Below are 15,349 nucleotides of genomic sequence, written 5' to 3' on the forward strand. Positions count from 1 at the left end.
AAAAAACAATACTCCCTAGAGAAGATGAAAAGCAGAAAATCTGCACGACTGTAAATTGGATTTAGACAACTGTTGCCATTTTTTTTTAACTTGAAAAATTGGTTTTAAGATTCAAATCAGTGATTGGAATATCTGACGTTTTCCTGTCGATCAACAAATGGATTTCAACTATTCATTTCGGCTTTAATGTATTTAAAATGTTGACGTGATACAAGGTTGCACGCGCGCAAACACACACTCGTGCACAAACACACACTTTTATCTTCCTTCCTGATATTTGCCAGACAGAAAGAAGCTGAAAGAGGAGAAGAAGAAGAAGGGGTAGGCTTCATGGAGAAAGGTCCTGCCCCCCTCCTCTGTGTAATTAAAAGGGGGTGTCTGTCAGGGGCTGCTGCTGCTTTGTGTGGCCCCATATGTTCGGGCGCTGATACAGGGAGGATTATTCTGTTTGGAAGCCTGATAACAGCCTGTTTATAACCTTGGCACAGACTGTAGCCTAATCTGGCAGCAGCACATCGCTCCCCAATTCCACCCCCTAAAAATTTTCACACCATATTGGCTATTTTTTTTTTTTCCTCGACTGAGAGAAGCAGCCGTGACCCAAAAAAAACCCACCTCACCTATACCTCATTTTCCACACGTTTCTTTTAACACGTGAAATTTTTTACATTAAAACGTGTTGAACAGGACAGACTGTGATCATTAACACTCGCGCTGCTATTTTGGCTGACATCACCACACGTTCTCATAAATTATGTTTCCACTGTAAAGGTTTAGTTGCGTTTTTTTTTTTTTTTTTTCTGTCCTCGGACATCGGTTCTCCTTTTGTCGAATTTTCATTTTTAATCTGCAGGCTGATTTGTTCGCTCCTGTGTGTTGTGTATCGCCGCCGTTCACGCGACTTGTCACGGTTTTCTTCAAAACTGCTTTGTGATTTTTAAGTGCTTTGTGCTTTTCCAATATCAGCTCCAAATTGTTTCTTTTGAAGGCCTAAATGATTCCTTTCCTCGACTAATTGCTACATGATTGACTTTATTCAATTAACTGAACACTGGTTGCTCAAGATGGTGGCTTTATTCATGTGAAATATGGAGGGGGGAAAAAAAGACGAAATCCACAGCTCTGAATGACCGGAAATTGGCCTTTTTATTGTGAGGTGAATCAAAATGAATTTGAACAACAGTGTTTATGCTCCGTTCCCACATCCCTGAATCACATAATTCTCTGCAGCTTTGCCTTACATGTGCATGTTAATAAGAAGGTTCCAAACCTTGTAGATGAGTTTCCAGAGCGCTGAATAAAAGTCACTCTCGGTAATGCACTGTTCTCTAGCGAGGACCCTTAACTGGCACACTGCAGAGAGAGGGAGTGCTCAGAGTGGCAGGCAAAGAGAACTGTCAACCTGTCACATTTCTCCCTCCTCTTTCCCCTGATAAATTAAAGTTACACAGTGTGCGTGTTGTAGCAGCGGAAGGCTGTGCAGAAAGCCTGGCTCCTCAGGTCTCAGGAGATAGCTGGCAACTAGGTCAGACTGATAATGTAATCCGCTGACTGGATCCTCAGCCCACTACATCCAGAGAGAGAAGAAGGCATGACAGGGAAGAAAAAAAAAACACACACACACACACACACACACACACAAATGTAGGAGTGAAATACCAACTTTTAGGTGTTGTTGCACTTTCGTAGCATTCCCTGATCACTAGTGGTGTCCACGTATGTTAGCGCGAGGAAATATCCGGTCGGTGTGTGTCTGTTTGATTTGATTATTAAGGGAAAAACAGCCATCCATGTCTGTATAGCTCACACTCGTCACAGGGGGAATCTTATTTACACGGATTCCTTTTTACATGTTATCTTTGCACCGCATACCACACAGCACATCCACAACAAAGTAGTGTCATGCAAGTCCGCGGGGAGGGAGAGAGAGAGAGAGAGAGAGAGAGAGAGAGAGAGACGAATAAGTTCCTGCATCAGCAAGGTGCATTTTCATTCCCATGCTGTATTCCAGAGAGGCTCCGTGGGCCCACTGTGACAACTCTGCCTCCCTGCAGGTGTGGAAATGAAACAGAGCCTATAAATAGCGCAGGCAGCTGGGAGGAGAGAGCTGGAGAGCAAGGGGAGGCGGGGGGTGGGGGGTGGAATTAGTGGTCCAGCTGGGGATGCAGGTGTGTAGAGGCTGACCAACAGAATACACTGCTGTCTCACTCCGGGGGGGTGGTGTTGCTGGAGGGAGCCGCATCTCACTGTGTTGCAGGAAAGGTGCAGAAATTCCACTCTATTATAAATTCATAAAGATAGAGTACTAGGCCTGGGTATAAGTATCACCTTATATTGTGATACTGTATTTACTGTCCAAATGCAGCTGCAAATACCACAGGCGGTGTAGCGCCTGGGTAGAACATATTCACACAGCAGTATTTCAGTCAAAATTTCAGTTTATTAGAATAAACATGAAAACATACATGGGTCACGATACGAGTTTGGTCACGATATATTGCGATATCAATGTAAAAGACGAGAGTATTGATGCAGTATCGTGAAAGAATATCCCAATATTTTTATTTCTGTACGGATTCCATCGAACTGCAGCAGGAGCTGTTGTCGCCTACATTTGACTTTTTTAAATGAGCCGTATAAGAAATGTAGAAGTTCCCAGTATTTCATGTGTACTCTTTACTCTTTCAGATCAATATTGTATCGCTTTCACATCTCATTCTCTCTGCAAAAATATACGAATTATGGGAATTTTGCGTTGTTTGACTCTGTTTAATCGATGTAGCAGCTTCATCTATCATGTGATGCTGTGTTGCATTTTGCATAAATCAAAACATTTGCTGCTCCCGCGATTTGGACGGCGCATACCTTGCGTTCATGATAATATTTTTGATTAACTGCGCATCACTCTCATTCATGCGCGACACCGAGACTGAGGAACGCACACGCAGGAACGATCTGTTTTCCGAGGAATCTTAAAATGAAAAAAAAAGAAAAAACGAATGTCTTTGTGTTTTTAACCATGTTTATCTTTTTATTCTGTGCTGAAGCATGAATTATTTTTAATTGAACAGTAATGGCGAGGCAGACGCGCAAAGGTCAGGAAAGAAAAGCTTTGAAATCAAGATATGAAACAAAAGAGACAAAAAGATTCGCCAATTAAATCCGTCTGTTATCTTAAAAGCGTAGAAAATCCAAATGAAGCTGTTGGCGTGGATCATCTCATCATTGTTGACAGACCTGTTCGCTCTGTGTATTTTCTTCTCCGCACCAGTTCTTTGAACTGGTCGGGATGAACTGGTGGGATTCATGGTAGAACGTTTCATGCTGTTTCCATGGTTACAGCTGACTGACTCTTGAATGATCTCCTGCAGACCTCGGCTCCAACTATACCAGTCCATCTCATTTCTGTCAGTGTGACAGTCACCTGAAGGCAGCGGTCCTTTTTAAAATTTAAGCTTTTTTAAAAATTCAACATGTTCAAAATCTAGAAATGTATTCTCATCAGTGTGCAGTGTGTGTTTCTACTTTTAAACACACACACCGACATGACTCAGGGCTGCACAACTTTGAAAATAAGCAGTTATTTTGACTGATATTGCGATATTATTTGCGATACAAGAGGAAATTATTATTTTTTTTACATAGTTACTCTTGTTTTGTTATGAAAAGATCCAATAAAATATTTATGGTGTGGTTTATTTCGAGAGGATCGGTATCAGAAATGTTTCCTTAAGTCTGAATATGATGCATTGGCACATTCGGCCTTGAGCAGATATTGTGCGGGTCCACTTGATTTGACCATATTTGGTTTGGGATGTGTTGGCCTGCATTTGTTGTTCTGCAGTCAGGTCAATGCATCGATTGGTGAACAGCGATGGTAATGTATGAACCTGTGACAGCAGTCTGACAAAGTGGGTCAAACATTCAGTGAACCAACACACACGTCTCTCCTATTTGAATTAGATATTAGCGTTTCTGGCGTGTGCGGCTGATGCCACAGGGCTGTCTGAGTGGCGTAGTTGTTCGCTGCGTTACATCCAGCACTGTTGTCTTTACTTTTTAAAATCAAGCCTCAGCTTTTAGGGCAGAAAATGCTGCTTTCATTCCCAGTGGACGAGCTGATATGCTTTTCATGTAAATGACGTCTAGCGCTTGCACGCCGGCGTTTGCATTAATGCATTAATTCCCCAGTACTATATGCTTTTCTAGCTGGAGGCAAAATGACACATTCTCACCAAAAACCCACCCCCACATCAGTCGCTTTATACTCACACACACATTTCACTGCTGACTGACAGCAGGAGCTCCCTCTGACCCAGTATTCTGCTACAGTGGGACGATCCCACAGGCCCGTGATTAATGACTCGGCTTTATCCGTTAGTAGTGTGGTAGCGGCCTGCCAGCCAGACCACTTAGACTGCTTGGACCACTTCTTCTGCTGTAAACACACACACACACACACACACACACACACACACACACACACACACACACACACACACACACACACACACACACTCTCACACAGTGTGTGTTTCTCTCTATGCCTACAGGCGCTGCATCGTCATTCTCATTGTTACAGCTCTAAACCTTTGTCCCAAGTTGACCCCTCGACACACACAGACACGCAACACAAACACCAGCAGCGGAGGAAGTGCTCACATCCTTCTCTAAGTCACAACACAGTAATGTAAAAAATACTCCATTACTCTTCCTGCTTGATGAAAATCCTATTGAAGTAAAAGTACGTGATTAACAGCAAATATATAGGGACACCGGATCGATCTGAGGAGTCAAGTGATGATTCCTGGGACAGAATTGTAGAAAATACAAAGTTGCAATTCATAAATCTATTTTCAGTTCTGACTTTAATCTTTATTTTTGGTGAGATTACTGATCATTTATTGAAGTGAAGCTGCGCGAGACATTTGGAGGGAAAATGTGATGTGGCTGTTGACAACCGGTAAACATCTGAAAATGACTACACGCTGCTTTTTTTGTGAGACATCAGAAGCCAACATTTTGGAACCCACTGCTTTAGTTTCTAAAAATGTTTTATTTTATAAGTTGTGTAGCATTATCAGCTTTTAAGCTGTCAACCTGACTAGAAAGGGCAATATTACCCTCTGAAATGTCATTCGGTTGAAGTACAATTTCACAAAACCGCCGTCGTTAAGCGCAGTACTCACTTGTCAACTGTATGTTTGTGTTGCATTTATTAGCTCTCCTTGTGTTTTAAAATAATTTGATATTTTCTTTTTAGTAGAATCTAAAATAATCACATCTAAATGTAAAATTGTGTTTAATTGTCAAACTTGACAATATATTTCCTCTATTGTTGTATTATTTACAATTTAACAGATAAAAGTCTTTGTACGTTTGCTTTTTTTCACATTTCTTGGGGATACATCATGTATCTTGTGCATATTTGCATTTCAGCAGGAATTTTCCTCGTGCATCAAATTGTCACTTTTTTTTTTTTTTTTTTGTCCGCCAGTTTAATTTGCACTGTATAATATTTGATAATGGTCAGAGTTAGGCAGGTGTTTGATTGCACACCTCTCAGGATTGTAAAATAGTGCTAAAACCTACAACACCCATCTCCTGAGTGACTCGTACGTGCATCTGCACAAGGATTCTCTGCGTTTGCCCTTATTGAGAGAGACGCTGCAGCTTTGATAACGTTTACATCATCTGGCGAGATTTCGTACGTGAACACACCACCTCTTTTTTGTTTATCAAGTACTTTGTTTTTGTCTATACAAAAGTTTCTCCGCTGATTTTGTTTTAATCTCAAACAAACCATCGCAAACGCACCATCACACACACACAGCATCTCACACACACATACACACACCAACCAACCAGTGTTTGAAGTCGAATGTGTGAACTCACTAATGGATGGTGATCCCTCACGTTGTTGCTGTCTCCTGACAGCTGGAGGACTGAACATGGCCTGTCTCTGGAGCTCCGAGCCCGGCTCAACAGTCAACCTCACTGGGGGTTTGTAGGATGTGACAGCGTCCAAACAAACCGCGGAACAATATCGGTTTGATGGGAAGCTCAGTGATGAATGCAGAGAGAGAGACACAGAGAGTGAGAGAGACTTTAATATTAATGACTCCTGATTCACGATTAAACACAAGGACTACATAGTCCGCCGGGTTCCATTCTACACAACAGCTTTGTCCGGAATTTATATTTTTATAGTTTTATCAATTCTACTCGAAAAGAATTCCATCCGTGCATAAATATTTAGAAATGTTTCTTCAAATTATTTTAAAAAAGTGGATATGTTTCAAAATAGTGTCTATTGTCAAACAGATCATTTTCTTTTTTCATTATTCAAATTATCAAATAAAAAGATACAAAAATAAATTGATAAATCGTCAAGAGCATTTCAGTTTGCCGCCTTTTCTTTTTCATATAATGAGGCTCCGGGTTATTATGATCAACATCTTTTTTTCTGTCGTTTTGTAGACAAAGCGGATAATTCATTCTCATTCATCAGAAGAAGATTCTACAGAATCGTTTATTATGTAAATAATTTAATAATTTTCAGTCCTATTCCAAACAATTCAGCCCTTTTTTCAGAGTTGAATATCGTTGTGTGCTGAGGGAGCTTCGTGAATCTGGACAGCTGTCTTGATTCTGTCTGAATGATTGAAACAAAAACAAATGATGCTTCTAAAGGTTACGACAGGATAATTCCATGTAAGAAACTATTATAAGCAGCCTTTGTTTAAACCCTGACCTATCATCTTGCACCACATTAATGGGATATTGATATTTTTAGCTTCGCCATGGTTTGTCATGGGACAACAAGGGTGTCCTTTGTAGTTTGGTAATCTGAATCCTGCCGTATGAGATGGTGGAGAAGCTGGGCAACAATTTGATGCTAAAAATGCGTGTTGCTACTGGTAGCATCATCACAACTCAGGAATATCAGCATGCAATCAGCCATCCGGGACATTCTCTGTCCATTCATATTATCTATGAGGATGTTACACTTCCTTGACCTAAGATGTACAGATATATGTATATAATATGTGTGTGTGTGTGTGTGTGTGTGTGTGTGTGTGTGTGTGTGTGTGTGTGTGAGTGTGTATATATGCGTAGATGCTCAGTGTGGAGCTTCTAAATTTGGAAGAGAAAACAGGATAATGTCTATTTACAGAAGAGGAACTGGCATACAGCTAACATCATTATCTTGCCATTCAAAGCACTCAGTGACCACTTGTGCTTCATAAAGAGGAGCATTGTCCTCATGGAAGTTATTGCTGCCAGTGCAAATGAAATGCATCATGGGATGCGTGGGAAAAGTAATGGCTTTGATTTTTTTTTTTTTTTTTTTAAATATAGAGACTGACTGACTGATAGTGCGACCATGTGACTTGGAATGGGGATGTGATGTAGGAGCAGCATCTCTGTGAGTTCTTGTGTAAAATTCATGTTTGCATGTTGTCGAGTGAAGCCGAGCAAAGCAGAAGCACAAGCCACCATATGGTGGGTGTCCTTGCATGGTAGCTTAAGGGAGTCGTTCTCCCTCAGATGAAGTAATTCAGAGATGAGCCTCCTCTCTGTTCATCAGACCCTGCCCCATCTCCCACCGCCGGGGGCACGCGCTGCATCGCAGGTCTCAACAGCCAGCTGGGGGGCGGGGATGGTAGCACAGGCATCCCGGGTAGACCTGAACACCAACTTTCACAAACCACTGCATGTCTTTCTTGTCAAAAAGCCCACCCTTACCCAGTGCCATGCCTCCAGATGTGGCTTAATTTACTGCGACTCTGCTAATTGCTGTAATTAAGGATTAATTACTGTTAATTACCTTCGCATAAACTCATCACCAGTCAAAGAGCGGAGCCTTATGAAATGTGCCATGCACAGGAACACGCACCGCTGGGACTAGTGGAGGATTGTGTTACTGGGCCTCTTGTGTCGTGTCTTGTCCTGGTGTGTGGGGAGCACGTGTAGGGCAGCGGCGAGGGCACGACGGTAACTGTCATGGACCATCTCCTCCTGGCTCGGAGTGCTTCACACATCACCTCCTCACCAACTGTTGCCTGGGACGGCATCGCTAAGCTGACTGACATTTGATTAGAGGCTGTTTTTATTTATGGAGGTACAGAGGACCGACCTTGCTTAGTTTGTCTGCAAGATGCATGTGCAGTTTTATTATATTTTTTTATAGCAAATAAATAATCATAAATAATAAAGGACCTATCCTGCGTTTCCATGTTCCCTGACATGTATGTTACGGTGTCAGATATTTGTACTAAACATCACCAGTTTCAAATAATGATTCAGGTTACATGGACTGTAATAATTCAACCAGTCTTAGTCTTAAGACTAAGAGTTTATACTGAATCGGGTTCCTACATGAACTTAAAGAGCTCTAAATCTTCCTAATAGAAAACTGCGTTTCTATTTATTACATCTCAAGTAGGAATCTTGGTAATGTTGTCCTTCCAGAAATGTTGGGATGACTTTTTAGCTGCAGTGCAAAAAAAAAATTGCAATGATAAAACACTCTCAGCATCGTTGAGCAGTTTGACTGTTTTATGTGTCCAAAAGAAGTCTGCTTATACTTCACTTCCCCATCAAGTTGTTTACCAAGATCTGAATACTTAAAGATCTCTTCATCCATTCACGTTTTGCCTTGACTTTGACCTTCAGCTTTAGGCTACAAAGGATCTGGTTTCCATGGCAGCATCTCTCTCAGAATCCTTGTCTCAGTCACGTTGATGTTGGACTCTTGCTGTCCACTTCAAGGGCAGAAGGTTTGACTTTGAAAAGCGACGAGGACTTTAAACTGCCAAGAGTTCTCGTGGGCTTACCCGGGAAATTCTAGGATTTTTTTTTTTCTGTTGCGTTTCCTTAAAATCGGCAGTGTATGTTCAGGGGGCGGCACTAGAAATCACACTGATTGGGACTGATGTCGTTCACCCGCAAACCTTCTGTTTCCTCTGAAAACAGCAGCCTCTCTGCCTTTGTGAGGAGCTGTTTTATCAGAGATTTCTCCTCCAGGTACAAGACGCCTCCGTTCAGCAGGCCTCCAAAAGTTAGACGACAGTGAGCTTTTCGGTCTGTGAAACATGCTAACCTTCGCCAGAGGTCCAAAAACATGAGGTGTAAATGAACCTGATGGACTCCTTTAACCGTAGGAGATTTGATCAAGTTTTAAAATCGAGTTTTGATATTTGCTCAATCTTGAAAAGAGGGTTCTGCATGGTGGTCGTCCTCTGTTTTTTTCTGGTGTGATGAAATTAACTGCCTGCAACAAACTCCATAGTTTCCTTCAGCCACTTGTTAAAACTGCAGCTTTTAATACGCGTAAATAGCTTCAAAATTCACAAGTGCGGTTTACGGGTGTATTTTATGCCTCATAAAAAAACAAAATATTAAAAATAACTGAAAAACAGACCTCTGAATTGAACACTGATTTAGAATAAATTTTTTTTTTTTCATGTTTATGTATTTGTAAAGTGTAGCTACTGTTTGAGAGGTTTGGCTACATTTGTGAAGGAAACGTTGAGGAACTGATAAGTTTAGCAGTTTAGGTTGTTTTGCTTGAGCCTCCCCTCCTTCTCCTCCATGTTGCCTCTCCACTGCCTGCTGTCAGCTTTATCTAAATGTTAGTGTGACCAGGCATGTGTGTACTTCACCGTATATGTGCGCGTCTCTCCATAGAGATGTCTTTGTCTCTGCTAGCAGGCCGACTGTGCTGCTCCACGAGCTCGTGACTGATCCTCAGCTACTCAGTTTTCCCAGTGCAGCCTGGAGCTGTTCAAACGGCACAAGGAGTTTGATTCAGTCACTAAGATATATATTTCAAGACACCTTAAGAAAGACTGACAGCCAGGGGGTTAATGTATTGCCCGCTCTAATAATGAATTATTTTAATGAAGGTTTTTAAATGGGAGCGCTCTGCTTTGGTGGCGGGGCGGTGCTCAGAACGGTCTTCTCCTCTGGCGCTGGCTTCCTCATTATCAGGCCAGCCCCTCAGGCCTCAAACTGGCCTGCTTAAGCCTCAGATGATGATGATAATTACCGTTATTAGGAGTAGCTGCAGGGGGAACTTGTTCTGAAAAACACCAAGCTGAGTTCTTTGCCTCGCTCACAGCCGCATGAGAAACTACCGATCACCAGTGGAGAAAGCCGGAGAGGGAGAGAGACAGAGGGAGAGGAGGAAAGAAAAGGAGGGGATGAGGGGAGCGGCCACCAAATCCGCCTAATGTGACGCCTGTCAGCTCGTCTCCCACCAGCTGTCACCTCCCAAATGCACTGGGGTTCATTTTTTTAATTGACACCTCGCTTTCCTATTCCATTTCTATTTTTCGCCTTTCATTCTCCCTCCATCACTCTCTTTCCCTCCTCGCCTGAACCATCCTCGTCTCTCCCTGTCCCTCCAGTATTTCTTTGGCATTTTTCCTTGTCCTTGGTGTCCCCCCCACACCACCACCCTTCCCCATCCCCCCATTCAGTGTCACACACACACACACACACACACACACACACACACACACACACACACACACACACACACACACACTTCCTTTCTACACATGATACTCGAGATGGCTGATAAAACATAAAACTGTTTTAGAGGTACTTTATGACTATGCCCTTGTGTACTGAGGCTGTGCAGCTTTCCATTATCTGGTGATGGAGGGAACATTTTGGGCCGGAGAAAGTTTCCCATGAGTTCATTGATAGACCACAAATCTAGATTTCAGCCTCCAGTACGGAACATTTTAAACAACACCATGTTGAGGGTATAACAAAGCTTTTCATGGCCTTGACTTTATTCTGTGCTTTGATTTGAAAACTCATAATGATCATTCTTTATTAAAACCCAGATTTGATTTCATAGAAATGGCCACATATACAGTAAATTGAATCTAATGTTGCACAATATCCATTTAGTGATAACAATAATAGCATTGCTCAGCACTGTGGTTTACCTCTCTCTCTCTCTCTTGTGTGTTTGATGCTGCGTTTTATGGTGATTGCTTTGGCGGTAGAAGAATGTATTGAATCTCTTTTGATCCCAACTGAAATATGTCCTCGGCACTAATTAATGAAAAGTAGCGCCAAGCAAAGCGCTGTTTCTTTTTTTCTTTCTTTAGTTTTTATTTTTTATTTTTAAGAGCTGAACAAATGGTGATTAAACGATTAGTCGGATGATAGAGACTTCAAATTCAAGTTTAAAAAAAAAAAGACCAATCAAATGGCTTTTATGTAAAATGACAGTAAACTGAATAAACAGGAAGTTGATCCATGGACTCAAGAATATATGGTACCAAAAAAAAAGGGGGGGAGGGGGGCTTAAGAAGGAGACACAGTTGTGGATTAAATACTGGCTACGTTCATATCATCAAATTTCTTCCCAACCACCAAAACATAGGCCCTGATGATTAAAAGTTATTTAATGCTCTGATTAAAACACATCCATGCAACACATTCCATCCAAATATGCTCATGTATTGACCGTTTTTAGTAAAAATGAGACCTCTGGGACACAGATTCAGAATATGATCAAAAGGATTTCGGGACACTCAATCTTTCCTCTTTCATCCGTTTCTCATGGACTCACAGAATTTGTTCAGAATTTGCCTGTCACATGTCAGCTAACAGCTACATCCTGCTAGCGCTCTGGAATAAGTCCCCATGTGGGATCCAGGATCTGCAATTGGATCCAGATCAACTGTCCAATTTAATCAGAATACAGCTGTTAGTTTTTGAGATAATATGCTCACAAATAAACCAACAAACACGCTGGTGATCGCGCGACATCCAAATACTTCCAGGAAACTACGAAACCGAATCTAAATCGTGATTCAGACGGCGATATTTGAGTGCACCTAAACAGCTGATTCAAAAAGTTTTCATTTGATAAAGTTTCTAACTGATCACAGGTTTAACATGGTCAATGTCCTCGGTGCATGTGGAGTCATTATTAGCATTGCAATAACCACGTTATTAATTCCAACAGTGTATTTCTGCCTGGTGAGGTCATCCCTGAATATGTCCAGGGTTTGGCTGTTACGACTTATCATAACAAAATCATTATTTGGTAGACAAAGTAGTCGTTGGCCAAATCAGTGTGACTTTTTTTTAAAAAAAAGATGTTTCCCCTGGTTTTGACTTTATTTTATTCTTATCATGCTACTCTTGTTTTGAGGAAATATATCAGCTTCCCCTTGGTCTGATGATGGAGGGCCTGAGAAAGTTCCTCTTGAGTTTAAGAGGAGACCAAACAAACATTGACTTTCAAAGCAAAAACAGAAACTCTGCCCGCATCTCAGATCCAGAATATTGGGGGGGGGGGGGGGTCACTTATATCGACAATTACATGATACAGACTTCATTGTCAGCTGTGAGCTGTGATTTGAATCCTTAATTAAAGCTCAGATCCACTCTGGTAGAACTGGTTCAGAACCCGGTAAAGTGATTATAATGTAGCTTCATATTAAAAGCTTATCAGTGTAGTTTGGCGCCCGAGTGGGTCAGTATGAAAAATGGCACACGGTGCTTCATCTGGTGAAGAGCGCTTGTATCAAATGCAGATGAGCGGATGCTGAACTGGTTGGCGGTGCAGGGCGGGGGGGATTTGTATTAGTGATACTTGTCATGTCTGCTGTAAATCACGCTGCTTTTTTCGGCTTCCTAGGTTGTTGTTTTGTCTCAGAATGCGGTGTGGCAGGGATGAATGGTGGTGATGTTACATTATCATGTGGCTGTCGCTTTCACTCCTGCTGACTGGTCTGTGACAGGCCCACACACACACACACACACACACACACACACACACACACACACACACACACACACACACACAGATGTATACACACACACACACACAGTGTCACGACCAGGACTGATTTATTAACTGCTGAAACCCTAGATGACGTGTACCCACACAATCAATAGAGAGAGCAGCCACTGCTTGGCTCTCTCTGGGGTCATGTGATGTAGAAAAGAGCTCAGCACAGATAGACACACACACACACACACACATACATACACACGCATGCATACACTACAGTGCTGTGAGTATATTGCATTACTGTATTGATGGGAAATGGATCCAGTCCAGTGTTGGCTGCTAGCTGCCAGTCAGAGACACGGAGGGTAAACTTTCATCAGGGCTGTCAGGGACATCACCGCTGCCTTGTTTGACCGTAAATCTTCCTAATTGTGACAGAATACTTCAATATCATTAATTAAACATGTTTTCATTTAAAAGCACTCGCAGGGCGCCAGGCTGGGTGCTCAGGGTTGTCTGCCAACGTGCGTAGCTGTTTATTTTTCCCTGTGTGTGCCTATATGAGTGCTTACATTTGTCCGTAAAGTGTATGTTTGTGTTGTGTGTTAGTGTGTGTGTGTGTGTGTGTGTGTGTGTGTGTGTGTGTGTGTGTGTGTGCGCGCACATCGACCCACCCCCCACCCCAGTATGAGTGGGTGGCTTAATCGTCATGTTTATTTACACTCTCGTTGTCTGCAAGCAGCAGGCAGTGTGGCGATGGGTTTGAGCCAGCTCTTAGAGGAAGTAAAACAGCAGAAATTAATTTTGTCAATAACCAAAACAAAAGCTTATTCTTAGAATTCCATTCATTATTCAGCATCTAGAATTGTTGATGATACTTATTCATTTTTAATGTTGCCCTTTTTTTTTGGGGTGTGTGTGTGTGTGGGGGGGGGGGGGGTGTTACTGCCCCACATAGCATGGAGGGGAATTATACAAGAATGTGCACAAAGGGAATGAGAGAAAAGGAGGGAGGAGGGCGAGAGGAAGCGACAGAGAGGGGAATTGTGTCCTCTCATTGTTCAATTAAGTCTGTCGGTAATGATCAAGATGAGATGATGGCCGTCTTCCTTTTATAGATAATAATCTGTGACTGTCTATGAAATAAAGGGATATCAGAGCAGTATGGAGTCTTCCACAAGAAAGTGTGTATAAAAGGTTTGTTTTTTCAGTGTTGAAAGCATGTGATGTATTGTAATGGGGGGGGGGGGGACTTCCTTCTGTCAGGTGATTATGTGAATGTATCGTTGTAGAGTTGACTTGCATTGAAGCCTAATCAATTTCATTGCTATTACTGAAGAGAAATAAATAAAGCTGATGGCTGCGGTTAGGGTAATTATACCACAGCACAGTGAATTGTTTGATATTCCTTATTAATTGTATTTATTTAATCCATTTCATGCTTTTAGTTGTGCACTCGGGGAGTTGGAGGGAATGAATAAATCACTCTTAGGCTCATTAGATTCCCCCTCTGGTTGGGATGTGCCACTGTTTTGTCAGAATCCAATTGGTGGTGTGTTATAATTTCTCGCTGGTGTGATTCACATGAAAAAAAGAAAAAAAACAACGCATTCATGTGGCACACGCCCTACCAGCCAGCACACACATGCGCACACAGGGCTCCCCGTCTGAACTCCTGACCTTTTGCAGCCGTCTGATAGCCATTGACATTTGCCTCTTGAGCTGAGCTTGCTCACGTGTTAGAGCTGATGGGAATGGATGATGTTATTGCTTGGGGAGAAAAAAGAAAAGCGGCAGTGGGGGAAAAAAAAAAAGAAAAAGAGGAGGACCAGGATAGACAAGCTCCCCACGCTGCCTGGGAATCCATCTGGACCCCCCGCTCGCCTACAAAGGTCACAGGGTGGTTCAACCTTACATCCTCATTACAAAAGAGCCGTCGCGGTGACCGGAGACTGTGGGTTACAATACAGTTTAGTGCTCTGTCACAAAACCTGTCATTTTGCCTCAGTCATCATGGAGGACACACGCAGGTTGTAGTATTCGATTTATCCTCTGATAGATGCTGAGCTTAAAGTACATATGAAGTATGTATCTGGCAGCGTGAGCTCTGTCTTTGTCCTTGAAGACAGTGGATGTAATGGAGGGTTGCACCTGGTCGCTGTTTTCAGCACCTCAGAGGATAGCAGGACTCTCGGCTTCTTTACTGAGGGAGCCTTCTGGTGGCAGAAAGAGGCAGGGCAAGTGTGGCTGGTCCTCCAGTTGGAGCCAAAACACCACAGCCCAGAGAAACACTTGGATGTTTTTGACCTTAAATTACAGTAAAAGTACTGACTGAGACTGGAAAGAGGAGTCTGTTGATGGTTTTACCCTTGATCTTGGACCAACCTTCCAGTTAGTCTAGACTCCCTTGTCTCTCTCAGCTAGTTTTAAACACGCTTTAAAAGAGAGTTTTATTACAGCTGTTCCCCTCTGCGGAATAATTCTGGTTCAACACAAACCTGAGGTTTAACAAAAATGCAAAGCTGTTTTTTTTTTCATTTCAACTGCTTAAGTAAGGTTTAAATAAATAATTTAGTA

At 42.2% G+C, this 15,349-nt stretch overlaps 1 protein-coding gene across 6 annotated transcripts in view; it reads left to right on the forward strand.

Annotated features, from left to right (window-relative positions):
- pbx1a (pre-B-cell leukemia homeobox 1a) overlaps nucleotides 1-15,349 on the forward strand; it is a 77,700-nt gene that overhangs the window by 49,133 nt on the left and 13,218 nt on the right. The gene's annotated exons all lie outside the window — the stretch shown is intronic.

Source organism: Aulostomus chinensis, chromosome 5, assembly GCF_037954235.1.
Source record: "Aulostomus chinensis isolate RoL2024-O1b breed Wild chromosome 5, RoL_Achi_v1.0, whole genome shotgun sequence".
Lineage (NCBI taxonomy): Eukaryota > Metazoa > Chordata > Actinopteri > Syngnathiformes > Aulostomidae > Aulostomus > Aulostomus chinensis.